Source organism: Ambystoma mexicanum, chromosome 6q (assembly GCF_040938575.1).
Source record: "Ambystoma mexicanum isolate Mex_15411 chromosome 6q, UKY_AmexF1_1, whole genome shotgun sequence".
NCBI lineage: Eukaryota > Metazoa > Chordata > Amphibia > Caudata > Ambystomatidae > Ambystoma > Ambystoma mexicanum.
Genome location: NC_090937.1, coordinates 953,044,346 through 953,058,556, shown reverse-complemented (window position 1 = coordinate 953,058,556; position 14,211 = coordinate 953,044,346). Strand labels below are relative to the sequence as shown.

The window sequence follows — 14,211 nt, the reverse complement described above, 5'->3', positions numbered from 1 at the left end:
AGGAAGAAATAGCGAAACATCTGTTGTTCGTCAGATGCAATTAGATCTTATATGCTCACAATTATTAGCAGTGGTACATATAATATTTAATCGAGCAAAACATGAACATGATACGAGAGATATGGCTCTTAAATTCCTAGAGAGAGGTTATGAACCATTAGAAATAGCTAAAGCAGAACAAAATGCACGAATCCTGCCAAGATAAATTAAACGAAATGCTAGTGTTGCCAAGGAAAAGAGCATAGACTCATAAGTGTACATCTCTTTAACAGGGAACCACACCTTGCGAAGACAGTGGCAAATACACAGGGCAGGCGATAGGCAAGACCCTACCTGTCCTTCGAAGACCATCACTGTCGGAATTGAGAAGATTTGTGATAGGCAGGTACAGTTCAGAGGTTAGCACAACGTTCAGACCTACAGAGAACAAAAACGACACACTGTTAAGATCAAGCAGAAAAGTCAGTCTCCGATGTCCAGATATTTAAAATAAAGCACTTCTGATGTTTCTATTCGTTTTCTAAGTCACCAAACAACAGAGAACCTAACATAACTGGTGTTACAGAAAATGGTGTGCATATGCTGAAAAGCCCTTGTTTGATTTGCTTTCCTGGATGACATCTAACCTGAAGCCAACAAGGAGTACATGTAACATCCATGGTTCAGAACACAAAATATTGAAAGGCGCTTTATACATTTGAAATATTGAAAGGGGACTCAACAGTTAAATAAAAACAATCAGGTTGGTGACAGGTAGCTGAACCTCTGAAGAGATGGCACATGGTTGCTATACAATTCACACAATCTGCTTGGCATGGGGATGGTAATTACTTTAAGGATTGAATTAACATATCACCACATTATCACCGAATGTATTAGTGACAGAATACAAAATTTGAGGGTGTCCAATCCTAATGATTTTTGATTGTTGCTACGAAAAAATGATGTTTTTTTTTTTTTTCGCTCACAGCGTGTGCTCTGTTAAACAGGCCTTACTTTCAATGTTCTCCAAGCTGAAAAGTAACGTTCACACCTTGGTACTTTGCTTGTCACTGTTTGCTGGTGCACCAGTAGCTACAATTTCTTTTGGTAACATTGCACCCATAGAACAAGAAATGCCTTCCCAAAACTGCCTGCTGGAACATAAATTCATTGCAAAATTAATTCAATCAGCAATAGGCTGCCTTTTCAAGTATCGACACCCATATCACAACGGGTGTTGGGTGGGGCAAGGGTTAGGAGCTTTAAAGGGGGCTTTGACACACAACAGAAAAGTCAAATTAGAGAGATATTTAATGGTGTCCCTTTGATCTGTTAAAGATAGTTACCGAGTATGGCGGTAAGGGATAGCGGCCACCGGTAACGAGACCGTGATCCCTTACCGCCATACTCCGAGTTCCCTTTGCGCCCTCGCCCTTAACGCCTGCTTTGAGCAGGTGTTAAAGTCAAGGGCGCAAAGGGGCCTCCAAGCCAATAACGGTGACCGTAATGAACGGTCACCGTTATTTGCATCTTCCCCATTCCCATTGAGCCCTATGGGTGGCTCATTTGGGAATGGGGAAGAGCCTTGGTGAATGGGGAATTACCGCCCCGCCAACCTTGGAATGGGGCGGTAATTCCGCCATCCACCAAGGCGCTGCCGGTCCGGGTACGGCGTCAACCAAGGCGTTAATAGCGCCATTGGTTAGCGCCGTACTCGGAATGAGGCCCAGTGTGTGGTTGCAGGGAGAGTGTAGCTGAAGGAGACCTTCATTTTGGTTAAGGGCCCAACCATCTTGGATATTCCAGGCCCCCACTTACTTCCTGAGACAGCCCTAACTTCCTGAAGACCCAGCACAGTAGGAGCATTTGTTTTTTTCCCTTTCTGTAATGCCTTGGTGGTGAAGAACGATGATGGTATGGAGGGTTGCACAGAGCGATGCCAGAGATTAAGATTACGTTTAAATCTTCCAGCCATCACCTCTTGTTTTTGCTTTGTCAGTTAGAATGGGACAGGTAGGGTGCCTGCTGGGCCTAGAGACCCAAGCTACTCCTCGCTCATGATGCCCAAAGAGACTGAAACATGTCTGGGGATGCTTGTGGTCTCATGCAGAAGGGATGTGACCTTGCAGTTCTGGTTCGACTTTCCCTTTGAGGGTGGGACCAAACCAGATTTGCATATGGTCTATCCCCTTTCAATAATGGCTTGGCAGGTGAAGAACAATGGTCTGGAGGCTTGCCAGAGCAATTGCCAGAGGTTTAAGATTAATTCTAAACCTTACAGCCATCAGTTCTTTGTTTTGCTGAGCTGGCGAATAGCCCCTGTAACAAGAGCGAGAACCTCCCCCTTTCAGAAGGCTTTCAATGGGCCAATCTACCATAGCAAAATGACTATAAAAGGAGTTAGACATCCATTTAATGTTATCTGTAGGCATCATCTGGGGATCATTAAAGTGACCTACTTGAGTGAAGCCTGATGGCTGCTGGAACAATGGTACTCTCTGAAAGTGTCCAAGACGACCTTCCTAAATGGCAATGGCAAAACAGGGATTCAACATCCAATAGCTCCCCATGGGGCAAAATAAAATCTGAATTTGGCTCTCTGCAATTTGAAATCACTTTGAGAAGCGGTCAGGGCTTCAAGCACCATTGAATCAGTGCAAAGCTGTTTTTGACACTTGTTCAAATTCAAGCCTATTCAAGTGCCTGTAAGATAGTCTGACCCAAACATTGCCACGTTTCCCAGGCTTCAATGAGCCATTGCCATACGATGGACTTCACCAAGTTGTTGGACAGATTTCAGGCAGCTCATTGCTGTAGCTAATCGCTGCCTTCCTCATGTCGATACCCGTTTGTGCCTTCAACCAATGCTGACTCAAGCTTCTTCGAGCCATTAATCACTGGCACTTGTTGAATCAGACTTACTTGTTTTATTACCTTGAGCCTCTTGCCAACTTGAACTGAACTCAAAATCACTGGAAAGTTCACAGAATCCTGGCTCAATGCTGTTGAGATGCTAAAAGAAGATTAAAACGGTGTATTTAAATGCGTGGGTCGCCCTGCCCTTGTTCTAAGTGCCCCATTGACACGCGAAGACCCCACTTTGTACCTTAAAGATGAATTCTTCACATTGCTTATCATGACAATAAGACTGTCTGCCTATAGTCCCCTATTGTTCAGTACCAATTGGGCCCTTTACTCTCAAAGTCTGCATTCTCTGTTCATCTTATTACAGAGGCGGGGTGTTAGTGCTTGTAATAGTTTGTCTAACCTTTAAGTTTCATTCAAGTCTTATTTTTATAGAACCTTGATTCAACATTTCTTTTATTTTTTTACTTACTGAATTTTTGTTGTTGTAGATGCGTAGATACAGGAACATACACTTTTGAGTATTATAGCCTGCCCTCATTCTATACTACCTCAGAGAGGTGAAGGAATTATGACAGTTGTATTGTTTGTTTGTTTGTTTCTTTTATTTATATAGCGGGCCTGACCCAGAGGTATTTGGGTGCTTTAGAATACAGTTACATGATCATGGCAAACTGTTAGACATAGGATAATGTGCATACAATCAGAATGGTAAAGAGTTTGGCAAAGGGTCGGTTACATACACCTATGACAAGCAGTCAAATGCAGATAGATGGCCAACCGCTGATAGCACACAGTAATTAGTTAGTTCTTGCTGAGTGTCCAGGAGATAACGCTTGTCCTGAAGTTGTCAAATACTTATATAGTACTGATGTCAGGTGGGAGGGAGTTCCATAGTTGGGAGGCCATGACCGGAAAGCTGGATCCACCAGATCTTTTTAGGTTGTACCTAGGGACCGTCAGGCAAAAGATATCAGTAGATCTGGTAGTTCCAATTTTTCAGTGAGATGGGGAAGGGCGCTGTGTGGTTCAGCGCTTTCATATTGAGACATAAGGTTTTGAGTTCGATTTTTTCATTGATGGAGAGCCATTTGAGTTGTATCCTTGTTGCTGAAATTTGTTAATTTCTGGGTATGTTGAAAGCAGCTCTGAGAGCATTGTTCTGAAGAGTTTGAAGTTTGTTGATTACTGTTTTGTTGGCGCCTAAGTAAAGCCTGTTACAATAGTCCAATTTGAAGCCTATTAAGAACTCTGGCTAGTGTGAGGCAGCTTTTAGACGACAGCATGTGTCTGAAGGCTCTTATCAGTTTGCCTGTATAGGTGGTGGCTGAGGCAGTCATATTTACTTGTTTGCTAAGGTTAGACGAGGCGTTGAAGTAGAAGCAGAGTATTTTAACTGGTTTGGTGATAGGGATGTTGTTTCCATGTATGTTAAATGTGTTGTAGTTGGGGCTTAATTTATTTAGATTAACTGTGGAGCCTGCTAGTAGTAGTTCCGCTTTATCATCATTCACACATAGGCCATGGGTGGGCATCCATGCCTGAATGATGGTATACATTTTGTTCACCCAAAGTTCATTTGTGTCGTATGTGCCTGTAAGGGGTAGGAGTATCTGGGTGTCATCTACATAGTTAGTGTAGGTGACACCCAGGCAATCCAGTACATCAAACAGTGGCTTTGTAAAGATGTTATACAAAGTAGGTAAGAGGCTTTTTGATTAGGGCCACTGCTATTCTAGTAGTAATGTGGGGTTGAATAGGAGTTTAGAAACCACTATTCTTCCATGTACTCCGGCAGGTAAGTAGTCATTTTAGAACAATGATGGCAAGTGCTTTGGAACCAGCAATGTTAAACTTGAACTGAACTGGAAACTGTGAAGGGCTTGAACTTTAGCATTCTTTGTGATCTGTGTCAAGATAGGAGATTCCCCGGTGGCAGTATGGTTAGTAAGCTTGAAATACTAAAGCACCTCCAAGCTTTTTAAGAAGTAAGGATGGCTAAGGAGATGCAGGAGATGAGAAGTGACTTTGTGCACAAAAAAAGGAACACAAACCAGTGGGGGGTGTAGAAAAGGGAGGGGGCAGTAACAAATATATCTGCCCTGTCATTCCTCTCAAATGAAGGGTGGTGTGGTTTCCCGAGGCTCCAAGTGTCAGCCAGGCTCCAGAAAACTGTCACTAAAACTGAGCTGGCTATCAACTAGAAAGATACATTAGAAAGAGTAGATGGTAGCCTGGAAATAAGACAAGCAGAGAGATCTGTTGATGCTAGAGTTGCACAAGCTAAAACTTGAGGCACAAAGCTAGATTCACAGACAGGTTTCTGAGGCCACACCTCCAAGGATCTAGCATAACCGCATGAGGTGTGACGGATATTTTTAATGAAATTGAGACACTACGGTTTTCCTTCTATCTCCAGGAGGTTGATGGGGATTGTGGAGTCCAGTCTTCATAAGCCACTTGCTGACCAAGGGCACTGATGTTATCATTCAGCTGGCACCCGTGGAGAGACACATGTACTGTAATAGGAAAGAGATGATCCTCAGTATGTTTTTCAAAACAACCAAGCAATAGCTCAGACGTTTTAGACAACTCTCTCTCAAAAAGTGGTAATGAAACATTTGAGGGTTTAACCCTTTTGTCTCTGAGGTATATGAGTGGGTGGGAGATTAGACGCAAAAGTAGGCCCATTTGAAAGAATGTACAATTTGTCACATGCAAGCAAGTACTTATAACAGTAAATGTGAGGCATATTTACACCAGCATATAGTTGACAAGGATATCACAGTCCCCAGGGAGTCTGCCAAAGCTGCTGACTGGTAGATGACTACTCACATCTAAACAAAGGCTCAGATGAGGATGCCCAAATCAAAAGAGAACTCCTCTGAGGAAAGTAAAATGAACAAGGAGTGTCAGGACAAATCACTCCTCTTCCAAGATAGGTTCGCAACAGTCGCAAGGAAAATTACATGGCTCATCATCTTCCACTGAAAGTAAGTGATGATTGTACCTCTAATGCTGGTGTATCAACACCCTTAAAACCCAGAGAATGTTTTCTGTGTGGGGACCTGACACATAGAAACAGAGATGAAGCCTGCAAGCGAAAAACAATCATGCCAAAGTCACTGCTGAGTGGTGGAAAAGGTCTTAGTCAATGTGGGATTAGAGGATGGAGGTGCTTATTGTTCTCTGCTTGCTCTGAATGGGAACAGTATTCGTAGCAGTTCCTGCAAACACTCAGATATGTATGGACCACTTCTTCATTAATGGGAAAATGTGGCTTACTGCCCGCAGAAGAACATACAAATAGAGGTATGTGTGGGCGTCTTTCCAACTTGCCAAGCTTCTGTTAATTCAGGTGGGTTAACCAAGCCAACCGTAATTCCATTACCAGTGGTTGAGCGGCGTTTTGAGAGAATAGTTATGGATGTTGGATGTTGCAGGTCCTTTAGATCCAAAAGCCACCTCTTTTTTATTGATGGTAGCCCATGGCACATGGTATTCTCAAGCGTTCCCCTTGAGAATCTCCAAAACCCCATGTAATGGCAAAGACTCGGATTGCAATGTTCTCTCATGTGGAATTTCCCAAGTAGTTAATTCATGACAATGGAACCAACTTAATACCTGTGAATATGAAGGTGATGTGGGAGGAGTGTGGAGTGATATCCCTTCCTCCTAATGTTCCATACAAGACTCATCAGCTTCTAGGCCAGTTTGTATGGTTGTTTTCACTGAAACCAGAACAGACAGACTAGTGTGTCCATAACAGTGACCCAACTGACAGGAAGCCAGTAAAAAGAAACAGGAATTCACTGAAAAGGGAAAATCATCAAAGAGGAAGACTGTGGTATATTGACCCTGTAAGTGATTTAGCCACCCCATAGTCCATGGACTAGCCCAGTGGCTTTAGAACCTAAATATTCCAGCAATAGGAACATCAATGTCCGCTTTTAAGTAAACAGCAAAGGACTCAAATGTGTGATCCCATATCTTGAGCATATGTGTTCATTGACAGGTTGGGTGCTGCCAAGTACATGAGTACATTTGAACTCAGGGCTGAGAACTGGAAGGTTGGATTGATAGACAGAGCTGAAGTGATGTATTTCCACCTCAGAAGGGCACTACATGTTTACTGTTACATATTTTGGGTTACGAAAGTGTAGAGGTGGAGTCAAGTACCCCCACCAAAAGTTCCACCCCCATGTTGTCTATATGTTGGGAACCAGAAATTGCAACACATGCAGTACCAGTGGGGATGCCTATACCGCAGAATATCTTGTAAACCAGGTATCCATTGAGAAACCATTAATGCATTCAAGAAGAAATAATGGCCTTCTGGACAAAGTCCCGGAGGAAGTGTGAAAATGTGTGAAAGAGAAGACTGGTGACATCATGCGGAATTGAGCTGACACACCTAGAAAAGATGCACAAGGTAAAAGAACATAGCCGATCTATAAGCTCTGAAGAGGAGATGGTAAAGATGAGCAGCATTTCGGGCTCCCGATGAAGATGCTCATGCTACAGAATTGCTGAAGAAAATATAAATCAGTTTACATATGTATAGACACAGTAATGCAAGTAGACAAAGTGATCTTAAGGCAGGTGTTGTAGTGAATAGTTGTGGAGATGCACCAATGTATAATACATAGGAATATATAGAACCTGGATATTCCACAGTCTGTGGCGAAATACAAGAACGGCTTGGCTGGTCCAGCACCAAGAAGTTGAGGCCACCACGAGCCTAGTTGTCCATCAAGTAATTACATGAACATGAGAAAGAAACAAACTTCTGTTTGAGGTAGAAAGGAAAAACACTAAAGGCGTCAAGAGTTCATTATTTAATAATATTAAATGCTGCAACAAGCTTGAAAATGCGGTCTCCAAGTCACATGGTCAGATCTAAATAGGCATTGGGTCGAGCTACATCGAAACGACAGGAAAAAATAACAAACAGGAAGTTATTACAGAACCGCACGAGGGACGCATCTATTTTCAGGATGGTGCATTGAGTCGGGATAGCGTTTATAAATGCACTGTAGTAGATGTGGAGATGATGTTTGAAGTGTTGCACTGTAGTAGTTGTGGAGATGATGTTTGAAGTGTCCCAGTTTAAGAAACAATCCAGAGAATGGAATCAGGAGAAAAAACCACTTAACAGGCAAAAAATTGAAAGAGCAAAGTTCTAACCAACAAGAACAGGAAGTTGAAACAAAGCTACTAGTCCAGACTGGAGGGTAGATGTAAACCTGCTGCAGGGATCTTTGGAGTGCTTTTGGCTTGTTAAGCACTGCTGCCGGATAGTGCTGCATTCGCAGAAGGACCCAAGCGGAAGGCAGTAATAAAAGATAATACCAGAAAGGCGAGGGAGGTCGGCAAGCTGACGGAACTGGTGCCGAACCGAGAGTATCATCAATTCCAAGGGATAGGACAGAGAAAAGTTGAGGGACACAACCTGAGGTCAGAAGTTAGATCGAAATGAAAAATTCAAGAAATGCGGCAAAATAATGCTAATTAGAAGCAGCGTTGTAAAGTCAATGAGCCTATTTGTGTGCGTGGGGGCGGAGCCTACATCGACGCACACATGATCAATGGGTCACATGACATCCATGAAACCAGGAAGCAGAGCGTCTGTGTCTCTATGGCAACCTCCAGTGCTGCCATAATGGACAAGCACAGAGTGTTGGGATACCTATGATTTGCGGCCGAGTGTGGGGGGACCTCAGCAAATCTCATAAGGCGGCACCCAAGGTTTGTGTTACAACACTGCTCCTACCCCTTTTTCTAGGTCACAATGCCAACTGTTAATCCTACTATCGCTCTCCCTCTTGGTCTCTCTCACGCTCTCTCACTCACTGTCTCAAATAGATTCTTGGGGCCAGTTTCCTGAAAGGAGCTTAGCGAATGAGCTTGTTTCAAGCTCCCTTTAATTGGGCTACTTTTTGAAATGTGCAGGTTACTTTATTCTCCAAAGTGACTTGCACATTTCATACAGGGCTGGACAGTGGTGAAAAGATGTGATGTCAACGCGATCCCAGCAATAATGTGTAACAGGCATTCAGTAACCATTTTGTTTCTGGCAGCACATTTTACAGAGAGGGACCCCTAAAGGGCCTTGTCTCTATGAAATGCTGAACAGGAAAAAAGCATTCCCATCCTTGTTTGGGGATGTAAATGCAAGTGTGACAGCCACAGTTTAAACCGTGGCTGCCGCACTTGAATTAAAAATCACAACATTGCCGCAAAAAGGTGCAGGGATGACCGTACCCTCAGCACATTTAAAAGAGCATCTAAAAATGCATCCCTTTTGTGAATTTGGGATGGGCTTTTGAATGCTCAGAAAGGCCCCCAGATATGCACAAATGTGAGAAAAGGGGTGAAAACAGGCATCTGAATGAGTGCATCAAAAGATGCATCTCATGTGATCTGTGATGTCATCATTGTGGTCATAGTCTGTGCAACAGGGGGTGTGATGTTAAGGTGGCTTTAGCTGAATTTCCAAGGTTTTGTTGCATTAAGTTCTCACCTTAACGTCCCTGCAACTAAAGTTTTTTCTTTGAATTTGAAAGGTTGTGAAACAATGTATTGCTCACCTTAACGTCTATTCAAGGGTTTTGTTACAATGTTTTGTTCACCTTAACGTTCCTGCAATGAAAGTTATTTCCTTGAATTTCAAAGGTTTTGTCACAAAGTTTTGCTCACCTTACCGTCCCTGCAACTAAGCTTGTTTCCTTGAATTTTAAGGGTTTTGTTTTTCCATAGATTTTTAGAATGCTTCCAGACCACTAGCATGGTCTTCGGCCATGGTCAGTGGGTATGGCCTTTGGCCGTGCCCACTGTCCATTTTAATACGCTACCTGACCACTATCCAAGGCATTTGTATTTCAGGCTTTGAGTACTCACAATGTTATTAGGCAATGTGCAGTGACAATACATTATTTGCCATGGAGCACACACGTTGATTAAGTAGCGTTCTCCAAACAGTACACCGCTTTTTGGCACCATCATTTTGGCGCAGGCCGATTTGGCACGGGCATTCTGCAGCAGAACCGATTTCAGCATGCCCTTTTCTGCACCAAAGCCATTCCAATGCTGTTATTTTGGCGTGAGGAAGGTTTGCAAGTGGCTGATATTGCAGCCACGTCTAAATGCTCTCGTGCTAAATAAGATCACAGGTTTGCACTGCAACAAACCTCACTACCACCCGCTAGTGTTGTTTTTCTTTTAATTTAATTAAATCAGTTAAATAAAACATTCAAAATATATGGCCTTGAACCCTGGTCTTCCAGAGTTCAAGACTCCACATTTCATCACCAGGCCACAATGGCTTGTGCTTCATTATTGCATACATTTCATACTTAGCCTATAATTTTAATATGTTCATTGATAAAAGGCTAGATATGAAACTTGTGAAAAGCCAAACAATAACATCATTGTAGCATAATGGTTAACTGATGCATCTCGAACTCCTGATTGTTAGGGTTCTCTCATAGCAACGTTCAGCATAAATGTGATTTTTTAAATTTCATTTTTTCTGTTTTATAATGTTGCCCAGAGATGTGTAGTCTTCTTTTTGAATATATGTGCAGTGTTAGGGGGAATGTGTGGTGTTAGGGTGTGCATGTCATCTGAGAGGGTGTGCATACAATGTGAGCGTGTGTGTGTGTCTGTGTGTGTGTGTGTGTGTGTGTGTTCTATCATTTAATATGTTCAATGATAAAAGGCTAGGTATGAAACTTGTGAAAATCCCAAAAATAACATCATTGCGCATATTGGTTATGTGGTGTGTCTCAAACTTCTTAAGGTCAGGGTTCTCTGATAGCAGTGTTCAGCATAAATGTGATTTGTGTTTCTTTCACTCTATCGGTTTTATGAAAATGTGTTTGCCGTGTGTTATGAGATATTTAAAACTAGAAAAAGGACCTGGCATTCGGGACCATGGACTGTCTGCCATCCATGCAGTAAGCAGGACCAACCTTGTTTAGTTTCAAAATGAGGAAGGAACCAGCCCCTTAGGCCATTTTTCTCTAAGTGTTCTTCTAAGGTGGGGCATATATTAGGTAACATAGTCTTAGTGGGCTATCCCCTTCCTCACTTTGAAGCTAAGCAGGGTTTGTCCCAGTTACTGCAGGTATGGGAAACCCACTCTTGCTGTAAAAATACCTGCTTTTTTATTTTTTATTAGTGACTGGGAGAGTAAAAATACCAGAATGCAATTCATCAAAAGGCAAAAAAAATCTCTGAGTACAAAACCTTCAAGGACTGACGATAGCACAGTTTAAAAAAAGTAAATAATTAATATGCCCATTTGGTCGCCCATCCATGCAGTAAACGGCATTGATCCAGGTTATCCTCAAAGCAAGTCTGACCCCCCTTAGCTTCAAAGCAAGAAAAGGGCCGGCCATTCCTCTAAGTGGTCTTGTAAGTTTGGCTCATTTATCAGGCCAAGCAGAGTCTGTCCTGGTTACTGCATGAATGGGAGACCTGGATGGCTGGACGTCCCTATAGTTATAAAAAGTCTTTCAAAAAAAGAAATTAAACAAAATGTACCCACGGGTAACAAACTACACATACCCACAATTATAGTCCTTTGTAGCCAGGGTTATCAGCAAAACAGCTGGAAAAAAATGCTTCCCTGCCACACAAAGTGACACCTTATCTTTGACAGCTCCCGCCACTCCCCAGAAGGCCTCCTCATCTTGCCTGCACTCTCCTTTCACCCCAATGCACACGCTGCTTCAGGTTTCTTTCAGATGTTGGACCCCCTCCAACTCACACATTTCACTGACTGCTTTCTAGCCATCTCGCCACCTGTAGCCTGATCATTTCTATGTTTTTGACCTGCAAATAGCTTTCTACTGCATTTCATTTTCCCATAACCTCGGCTATAGCCGCAAATATCTCTTGCATCGAGAGAAAAACAAGACGGTGGTCATTTCATTTCTGAAAACCATGATCCAGCATTGTACCGTGGGAGATATAACTATAATTTTTGGAGAAGGAGGCCCCCACTTCTCCATCAAATTTTAAAATAACGACAGCATGGAATAACCACAAACCATGCATGGATCGCAAGTCAATGCTTCCTGCCCAACTTGTTTTGGACCTGGTACAAATCCATCCAGTGGTTTAGGCTGTGCGCTTTGGCAAACATTGGCCTTTTTTGTCTATTGGAAAATGAATGGGAAGTAGGCTGCACTTTTGGAAAAACATTTTATTTTATGCTTAATAACCTTCTTACTGTTTAATAAATCTTTACGAAACTCTGCAGTTGGGGGGCCCGCAGACTTTTAATCACTTTGGAAATTTCATTTCGGCCAAATCCGTTACTCGAATCAAAAGTTATTAACAATAGAATTTTGACGGGTTCCTATGTGTCTCTGACTCACCTTAACTATAGGCGGGCTATCGCCTCCCTAATATATATATATATATATATATATATATATGGCTTTGACACAACCCAAGTGTTTGAATGGGATGTGATCAGTATGATCGGTATATTTATAGTGACTAAATCCTTTACTGTTACACCTGTCTCGGCACCTCAGATGTGTGTTCTCGCTCACTGCCTCGCTGCCACATAATATGCTCCTGGTTTCGGTAAACATGTGGTGGAAAATAACAGAAGTGGTGGAAGAATGAGCAGCCCAATAAGGTACAATAAGGAACATTAAGTCTGATACTGTTTACTCCTTTACTGGCTGGCTATCAGAAGCATCTCCCGATAGTCGAAGCAAAGCTTGATGCTCTAACTCCTTCATACGAAGCTTATGCTGAAGCCTATGCTCTCCTAGTACAGAATAGTGAAGGAGACTGAGCATGAGCCTTGTGGAGGACTCTTCCTAGTGCCACCCTCATTGCTTACAACTTTACTTACTTTTTCATTACCGACTATACAAATTATACCATTCATATCATCAATTATAATTCAAATTATAATTATAATTTCAGTTGATGTCTAGGTATTGTCCTTCTGTCATCTGTGGAGTAGAGGTTTTGTAACTCTCCTCTGTGCAGTGGGGGGGCTCTTCCTGATTGTATAACATGCCTCTGGATTCCCTGGAATTTCTGGCAAATTATCCCAAGGGTTTTGCCACAATGCATGTAATCTTTCGCAGAGAGCCATTATGTCCAAGCTGAAAGCCATGCCTACCCTCTCACCAGTCCACGTTACTAAGAGATCCTCTGCAAAAGCGGCAACAACAGCAGAGGTAAACTTGATTATATATGAAATTGAGCGCTTCCTCAGAGAGATGTCTGAGATAAGAGAAGACTCTTTTCACATCTGGCAGGTGCCCCTGGCCTCTCTTCAGTTTTGGTTGGGGGAGGTGCCTTTGTAGGATCCCCGACTGGAAGCTCTGTTGGCACTAAACCAGAGAGTCAAAACAAACAGATATTGAAGCAATCATTGATTCCCTTTAAACACAAGAACACACACATCCCTATAAATTATAAAATTCTTGTGAAAGCATGCTTGGTTCAGAAGGCATGCTTGGATCTGGGCGTATGACTTGGAACCCAAAAATCAACAAACTTTGAGTAAAGATCAACTGGACACAATCCGATCCTAATTCCTTCTCTGGGTGTTCATTGAAACGATATAAGGAATATCTCCACATTCTATGTGAACTTTTAATATGTAATGATCAACTGGGCCGACTTGTGGAAGTACATTGAAGTGACATATTTATGGAGCCTTCTATGCTGTCAGTTGTATCTATGGAGTTCCCCTCTAAAAGTTCGACTTCCTTTACAGCTACTAAAGGTACCTTGTCTCCTGCTGATATTATTCTATTACAAAACAGATGTTCTGCTTTTGTTAACCTCTCTGATTTGAACGTTGTTCTATCAGAGGCTATCAATGCAAGCTCTGTCATGCTAGCTTTGAATTGTTTTATATCTTCAAACATGGACACCACCAAGATATTAGATACCATGAGTTTATGTTTCAACCGTAATGTGTGTTCTTAAGGGTGTGTTTCGGTCTCTGATAAGGTTATTTCTTCTTGTGTTCAGCACAATGTCAATGCTCTTTCACAGTGAAATGCCCATATTGAACATAGCACTGGCCATAGAAAAGACATTTTTATTGATCTAGAGGCAGTGGTGGATAACCTAAAGGTTGAAATGTCACAATTGTGCTATAAGGCAAGTGTACCTTCTCCACCATTAGTGACCACATATTTTTTGTTTGTCCAGGGGGTCTGCAGTTTTACAACCTTTACAAGCAAACATGATAAGGATGTGAAAGGGTAAACGGGGCCTGCAACTGTGAAAATGCCTACTATATTGGCAAATGGTCTACCTAAAAGCTTTGGCGGGACAAATCCTGCCTCATCAACTCCCACTGATTCCACCAAAATA

At 42.3% G+C, this 14,211-nt stretch overlaps 1 long non-coding RNA gene across 1 annotated transcript in view; it reads right to left on the bottom strand.

Moving 5' to 3' along the window:
* Positions 1-330: 330 nt before the first annotated feature.
* Positions 331-14,211, bottom strand: part of LOC138515572 (uncharacterized) — a 761,173-nt gene continuing 747,292 nt past the window's right edge. Inside the window, exon 3 of the long non-coding RNA XR_011282082.1 lies at positions 331-417. This is a non-coding gene — a long non-coding RNA (uncharacterized lncRNA). The remainder of the gene's footprint in view (positions 418-14,211) is intronic.